Below are 7,678 nucleotides of genomic sequence, written 5' to 3' on the forward strand. Positions count from 1 at the left end.
ACAATGGCCCGCAGGTGCTGTAAAAATCTCACATGCACCTGTAGCTTGGTACTTCCCACGTATCTCAAGCCACAGGTACAAGTCGACCAGGGACTTAGGAGATGAAAAAGGTGCTAAGGTCACCACCTGTTGTCTGCCTGTCAGGTAGGATTGTATCCACCTCAGGGCCTTGCCCTTCACGCCCAGTTTTTCCAGTCTACTCAACAGAACTGCATGGCTGACCGTGTCGAATGCGAGCCGACAATGGCAACTCCTCAGTCTTGGTGCTGTTGGACATGTCGGCCGCATTCGACACGGTCAGCCATGCAGTTCCGTTGAGTAGACTGGAAAAACTGGGCGTGAAGGGCAAGGCCCTGAGGTGGATACAATCCTACCTGACAGGCAGACAACAGGTGGTGACCTTAGCACCTTTCTCATCTCCTAAGTCCCTGGTCTGTCATGGAGTACCTCAGGGCTCATCGATCAGCCCTATTCTTTTTAATCTTTATCTGCAGCCTCTGATCCCCATGATTAAATCCTATGGAATAGATTTGATAAATTACGCCGACGACACCCAATTGGTGTTCTCCTTAGAAGGAAGACAGGCGGTGACCATGGAGACCTTTCAGAACTGCATGAGCAGGGTCTCCAGGTGGCTGAAAATAAACTCCCTCCAATTTAGGTAGTTTATTGTTCGTCAGCCAAACTGAGTCAGCAACCTTCTTACGAGATCAGGCTTGCACCGGGAGCTGATCCTTGCATCCCAGTTAAGACCGTGCACAATCTAGGGGTATTGTTTGATGCGGATCTCCAAATGACCTCTCAGACCAATAAAACCATTAGTGTCTGCTTTGGATTGTTGAAAGCGCTCAGACAGATTTTGCCCCTTCTGCCTGATGAGTCTAGACCGCTAGTGGTCAGGAGTGTGATCCTGGCCAGACTGGACTATTGTAACTCTCTATATCTAGGGGCCCCCTTATACATCTTACAGGGGCTCCAGAGGGTCCAGTCTATAGCGGCCAAGCTGGCACTTAAAAGACCACGCAGTTCTTCCACTACGTTGGCGCTCAGAGACCTACACTGGCTGCCAATCGGGAGTAGAGTCACTTTTAAGTCCCTATGTATTGTATATAGAGCCCTGCACAACATGGGACATGTTGTTTGTATGTGAGTAAGTGTGAGTATGGATGCTAGAATGAATGTTCATATCTGTACATAAATGAATAATGAGGGGTTCTATCTAGAACAACAATTTCAGTTAATATGTTGCACCTCAACAAACGCACGTTAATTGATATTTAGTTATATTTATTATGTTTTTTATGTGAAAGAAAACTGCAGAAAAATTTAAAAAAGTATATATTTTTGTATAATGAATAAATTTATAAAAAAATAACAAATATGTGAAAAGTCTATTGTGTCATGTAATGCATCCTATGTACAAATAATTGACTTAACTGCTAAAAGTGCTGAATGATATTCAGGTCATAATAAGAGGTTCTTCCCGTGTCTCTGTACTATTTGCTACTCCCACCTCTTGACCACAAACAAAATACGGAGTACCCCTGTTCTTATTGCTTTTTCTCAACAGTTTTTACTGTAGGGTTGTCTGTTTGAGATATGTTCTGTCCTTAGCCGTAGTCTAAACAGATAGTTGGTTCTCCTCACACAGTTAGGTAATTATAGTTACTATCAACACTCACCATTCCTTTCTACTCTAAATTCATCAGAAGTAACTCCGCTTTTCACTCTCAGTTCTGTAAGCTAAAACTCTCACTTGTGGTGGTCTATTCTTTCTGACTACTCAACTATGGATAACCTAAAAACTTTTGGGTTTACTGACGAAGACTATGCCAACATGTTAGGCCAAATCACTAGCAGCAGCAACATCAGCACCAATTCAATGCCCAATTCCAACAGTGAGTGGCTTAAATTACTTAACTTAAAAAAGAAAGCTAAACGTATGGAATCTCATGCTTTCTTTATGGCCGAATACCTTAAAGCTGGGGTTATCCCCACAGGCCTCAGAGTCAGAAACATGCCGGCACTATTTATTGAGGTACGTAAATTTCTCGAGCGCTGGTCATTAATAGCTAACCGGTGCTCGCGTGACTGGATGTTACTCATTATAGATACAGTAAAAGAGATGTTACACATCCTACAGAAAGAAATTGCAGAGTTAGAAGAAAAACTTAAAGCCACACCTGCCATAGATGAAGCCAAGAAGATACTATTGGAAATAAATGAGGAAATACAAGAATTTGACACTTACTTAATAAAGAAAAAAATGGACAAACTTAAGAAAGATATAAGATGGTTCGCCCATGAAAAAATATACCCCTATCTCAAACCTGATTATTATCAAACAGGCCAAACTGACCATGCTCCTGTGAATGCCGGATATTATAATCCTGGACCCTCTAATTTCAGACAAAATAGAAGAGTAAGAATACAGAACTTCTCAGAAAGCAACACATCAGACTCAGACCCTGATGGATTATTAGCTGATAGCTATGATTATGGGTACCAAGATAGCAATCAAAGAGGACAACAACAAGGTAGATTCAACAGGGGAGGTAGACAGTCCTCTTTTTTATCCAGAGGCCGCGGATCAAACAGACCATATCATCATGGACCGAACACCAATCAGTACCAGCAACCGAACCTTCCACATCCTCAGCCCTATGTCCAAACCAGGAGACAGCAATACTGGAAACAGTAACATCAGATATACCAACTGGTATCCCAATCTTCAACTTATCCAAACACCAACTCTCAAGTGATGAGGTGGCTATTTTGAGTAAAGGACTTTCTTTTGTCCCTAGTTCCCGGGCAAATAGATATAACATCACCTCAGACATTTTTTCTTTCTTCCGAAAAGTCAGACTTAAAAAATACTATGCTGACATGGAACATAGAGAAGAACAAGAGAATATGTCTGGATGTAAACCACCTGCTACGTTTACTCCTACATTAGACATGGTAGGACCCGAGGTAGGAATTTTTGAGAAAAATGTTCTCAAAGAGCTTGAAAAAATACTAAAATACATTCCTGACCCACGTCAGAACCTTAGTGATCAAGAGAGATTAGCTCTAAAACAGCTACAAGACAACACGGAAATTACAATTAAACCGTGTGATAAAGCAGGGGGAATAGTGGTCATGGACACTACCTATTACTCAAACAAAATCAAAGATATGTTGAATGTAGACGAACACTATAGAAAAGCAAACAGACGTGCCCTCGCTAGACTATCCACACAGATAGAAGAGACAGTAGGCAAAGCCTTTGAAGATGGCTATATATGTAACAAAGAAATGGATTTTTTAATTAAAAGAAATCCAATTACACCAGCCGTCTATGGTGTACCAAAGACGCACAAGAATACCATTGATCCCTCGTTAAGACCCATAGTAGCGTCTATCAATTCCCTAACTGAACCACTGTCCAAATATCTGGACACATTCCTATGTCCTTTGACCACTACATACGAATCCTATATCAAAGACACTGGACATATGATAAACATACTAGAACACACAGTTTTCAACGAAGACACACAATTGCTGGTCACATGTGACATCGAGTCACTTTATACAAACATACCCCAGGACCTAGCAATGGTAGCGGTGGCAGCGCTCCTTGCTAGGACACCAGGGCAGAGACCTGACCCATTCATCCTACAGTGTTTAGAGATAGTCCTACACAATAACTTCTTTGAATTTGAAGATAACCTCTTCCATCAAATCAAGGGAGTAAGCATGGGGGCATCTTGTGCCCCCAGTATAGCCAATATCTATATGGGAGAATTCGAGTTGAGAAACATCTTCAACGAATTGGCTCCCTTTTATGAAAATGTCTCACGATGGCATCGGTTCATTGATGACATTTTTTTTATTTGGACAGGGAGTGAGGAGAACCTTAAAGAATTTATGGAATGGCTCAATCTGGCAGACCCACACCTTAATTTCACACACAATGCCTCCAATTCTCAAGTAGAATTCTTGGACATCTGGATTCAGAATACCGCTGGTGAAATAACAGTGAGCCTATACAGAAAACCAACAGCCAAGAATACAATTCAAGAACATGGCAGTTACTATCCCCCATGCCAAAAAGACTCAATCCCCTTCGGGGAATTTCTCAGAATTAAGAGAAATTGCACTAACACCAAAGATTTTATGACACACGCCTTGAAACTTCAAGATAGATTACTGGCGAGAGGGTATCCTAGAAAACTTGTTCGTCGCTCTCTTAAAAGGGCCAAATATTACAACAGGGATGCCTTACTAAACCAAACTACTAAGACCAAAAATCAGAATATAGTATGTGTAGTTAACCACTCCACATTAAATAACAAGATCAGACAAGTCATTAATAAGCATTGGAAAATTCTTAACACACATGACACCAATGAAGCTCTGGCAAAACCAACCATAGCCTTCAGACGAAATCAAAATCTTAAAGATAAATTGGTACATAGCAGGAACAGACCTAAGGAGAAAGCACGCCAACTCACAGTAGATGGCAAGCCCCTTCCTGTTGGTAATCACAAATGTGGCTCATGTCACGCCTGTGACCAAGTTATAACTGGTGAAACCTGGACATACAGGAACAAAACTGGCAAATTTAGAGAAATGACAAATTGCAGAACAAGCAATGTGATTTATCTTATCCTCTGCCCTTGCGGCATAGGATATGTTGGTGAAACATCAAGAGAACTCAGAGTAAGACTCTCTGAACACAAATCATCAGTGAGAACTAACAAAACCAATGCCCCCCTGGTAGATCATTACATCCGATCCTGCCATACAGAAAAAGACATGCGCTGGTTAATTCTAGAACGGGTATCGCATGTCCCTGGTAAAGAAATGCTAAAGCTACGGAAACAACGCGAGACCTTTTGGATCTATCATCTAGATACGGTACGATATGGGCTCAATGAAGAAATTTGCTGGATAACCACTAAATAGCTTAGATATATCATGTACGCTGCCCATTCATTTAGTGCAATCTGAACCTTGAATCTAAATAGTACACAGGCTACCCCTCATGTCCCATATCTAGACCTAGTGTACCACACAAACACCCTCTGTAAGAATAAACGCCCTTACCACTGTTCTCTTTTTTTAATAGAGGACTTAAAAATATCCTGGCTATCGTCCGTAGCACTTTAAACAGCATAAACTCAAACCATTTCTCATATAGTATAAAGCTTGCATATTAAAGACCATTAGGCTCGATATTTGGCACTGATATCAAACCATAAAAGCACTTTTTTGCATTAATGGCTACATCTTGCAAGCATGTTTGACCCCACATAAAGTGTTTTTCTCAATCTATTTTTTATTGATAGCACAAATATGCCAACATCAAAACTATTTTTAACACCAGATTCATTGAACAATGCAGTTTGCATACTGGTGTTGGCTGCTATTAACCAAATCTTTTCGTTGCAATATCACAACCTTAAACATGGAATCCCTCGTCATATAATCAACACAGCATATACCAAAATATAGCGCCATCTTGGTAATGCTATCACATCGTGCCAGTCCGTCAACTATGTCTAATACTGTTTACAAGCTAGCCACATGCAGTCCGCTCACTATTTCCACCGTATGTGACTTTTGCCTACACGCCGTATACACACACAGCTGATTAGAATCAACCAAGAGAGTGCACGTATTTAAAGACCTCTGCCATCGCCTTCCGGTTGTCTGTGGCAGAGACACGGCGGTCGGCACCCCGGCAGGACAGAACGTGAGCAATTGCCCAAGTAAGTACTGTTACAGAGATCAGCTCGGTGTATTACCCATTTTAGTAGCTTTAATTACTATCAGCGCACAGTGAGAAAATAGGATACTCGACATACTGTTACCAATACTAAACAAAGCCTCTCTCTTTTTTCATAGTTTAACGAGTAATCCCAGCATGTGCACTTATAATTATACCAAAACGTTAAGATAGAAGTATTTCCCTTAAACATATTTTTTTAGAGATAAAGCAGTTTTATGTACCCCTGCTTGTACATTGATAGAATCTATCATAGTGATCAAGCTGCTATATGCAGAGAATTATTAAAATAAAGCTACATGCCGTTTTCTGTCACAGCCCTCGGGGAAGTATATAACCAAGCAACAAGGTGGGCTCAGAGACATATAATCTGGAGTAAGTCTGCAACCAGCAACTATAGACACGGGCAGTTTCTTCTTTGTAGCAGGCTATAAACAAATATAGACATATATAGCACTAATGAGCTGCCAGAACATATTCTTTTTCTGCAACGCGCGCATCGGCTCTAATAGAAACCTTCCGTTTTAACACTATAAATGCCCCAAATTTTTCCCTTGTTTTATTGTTTTAGAACAAATTGCGGCACATGTTCCCCATTCTGGTATCATAAAAATTCAAAAAGAACAGATAATACGCTATAAAGGAACACTGCCTTCTGTTATTTAGGAGGTGAGTCAATCAATATTTTCAGCTACCTTTGACAGATCAAGACCAAGAGACTAAAATAACATAGATTTAAACATCTCTCTTGCTTTCTCTTTACCAGCCTCACCTCCCATTGAGAGCGAATAACTAGATCATCTTTTTAAATTATAAGATCTCAGCCAGACATGGACGGGACCTCTAAAGGTAATACTTTGAGAGGAGTGTGGCTGTTTAGAAAACCAAAACCACTAATGTAGAATTGATATAACAAGCGATATGCCCTTTCTTTCTTTAGAATTGTAATAAGCCAGCAAAATCAGGCGCTTTATTAAAGCCACAGCAGATCCATTCTACCTCTACGACCTTATATACTAAGGTACATATTTTGTATTTCAATAGTGTCTACTGTGAGGTCATTCCCACACCACCATCTTGTTGCATGCTGGTAGCAGCCTCACCACTAATAATTTCCTTTTTTTTAAATCAACCTCCATCACAATTTTTCCTTATCTTCTTCTAAATGCACAATTTCACCTTTGGGTTTGTTCTATCTTTGGGATATAAGGTCAAGAACCTAGACTGGTGTGAACCACTTTCTGTTAACTATGGCTAGATAACTAGTCATTATAGCTTTTGAGAATTGATCGTTTAGGATACATTCAAATGTAATATTGACACAGCTCTGTTTAAATTTCAGATTAAGAGAACCCCATGGTTTCTGACTATTTGCAGACATTTGCTTAGTCCAAGTTGGCCCTGAAGAAGGTGAAACACAAATAAAATATCACTGAAACGTACGTAGGCCGTACGCATACAAAGACCCTCGAATAGGACAAACTGAAAGATCATAAGAACTAAATTGGAAAATAAATCCAAATCGAGATCACAACAAGAATATATAGATTGGTTCATGATTTAAGATAGACTGAAATCATACTACGAGGAGTCTTGTATTGGACACTGATAATACATTTCCACAAAGTTTGGAAACATTTATGTATTTTTGTCATTGTTGTTTGTATGTGAGTAAGTGTGAGTATGGATGCTAGAATGAATGTTCATATCTGTACATAAATGAATAATGAGGGGTTCTATCTAGAACAACAATTTCAGTTAATATGTTGCACCTCAACAAACGCACATTAATTGATATTTAGTTATATTTATTATGTTTTTTATGTGAAAGAAAACTGCAGAAAAATTTAAAAAAGTATATATTTTTGTATAATGAATACATTTATAAAAAAATAACAAATA

The 7,678-nt window shown here is 39.6% G+C and overlaps 1 long non-coding RNA gene across 2 annotated transcripts; it reads left to right on the forward strand.

The window, feature by feature from the left end:
- The first annotated feature begins 5,620 nt into the window (after positions 1-5,620).
- On the forward strand, positions 5,621-7,458 carry LOC144771699 (uncharacterized). Of its 2 annotated transcripts, XR_013599433.1 has the most exons (4): positions 5,621-5,759; positions 6,348-6,625; positions 6,717-6,797; positions 7,119-7,458. It is a non-coding gene; the product is annotated as an uncharacterized LOC144771699 (long non-coding RNA). The 2 variants fall into 2 exon arrangements; XR_013599432.1 differs by having other exon boundaries at positions 6,348-6,797.
- The last annotated feature ends 220 nt before the right edge of the window (positions 7,459-7,678 follow it).

Source organism: Lissotriton helveticus, chromosome 8 (genome assembly GCF_964261635.1).
Source record: "Lissotriton helveticus chromosome 8, aLisHel1.1, whole genome shotgun sequence".
Taxonomy (NCBI): domain Eukaryota; kingdom Metazoa; phylum Chordata; class Amphibia; order Caudata; family Salamandridae; genus Lissotriton; species Lissotriton helveticus.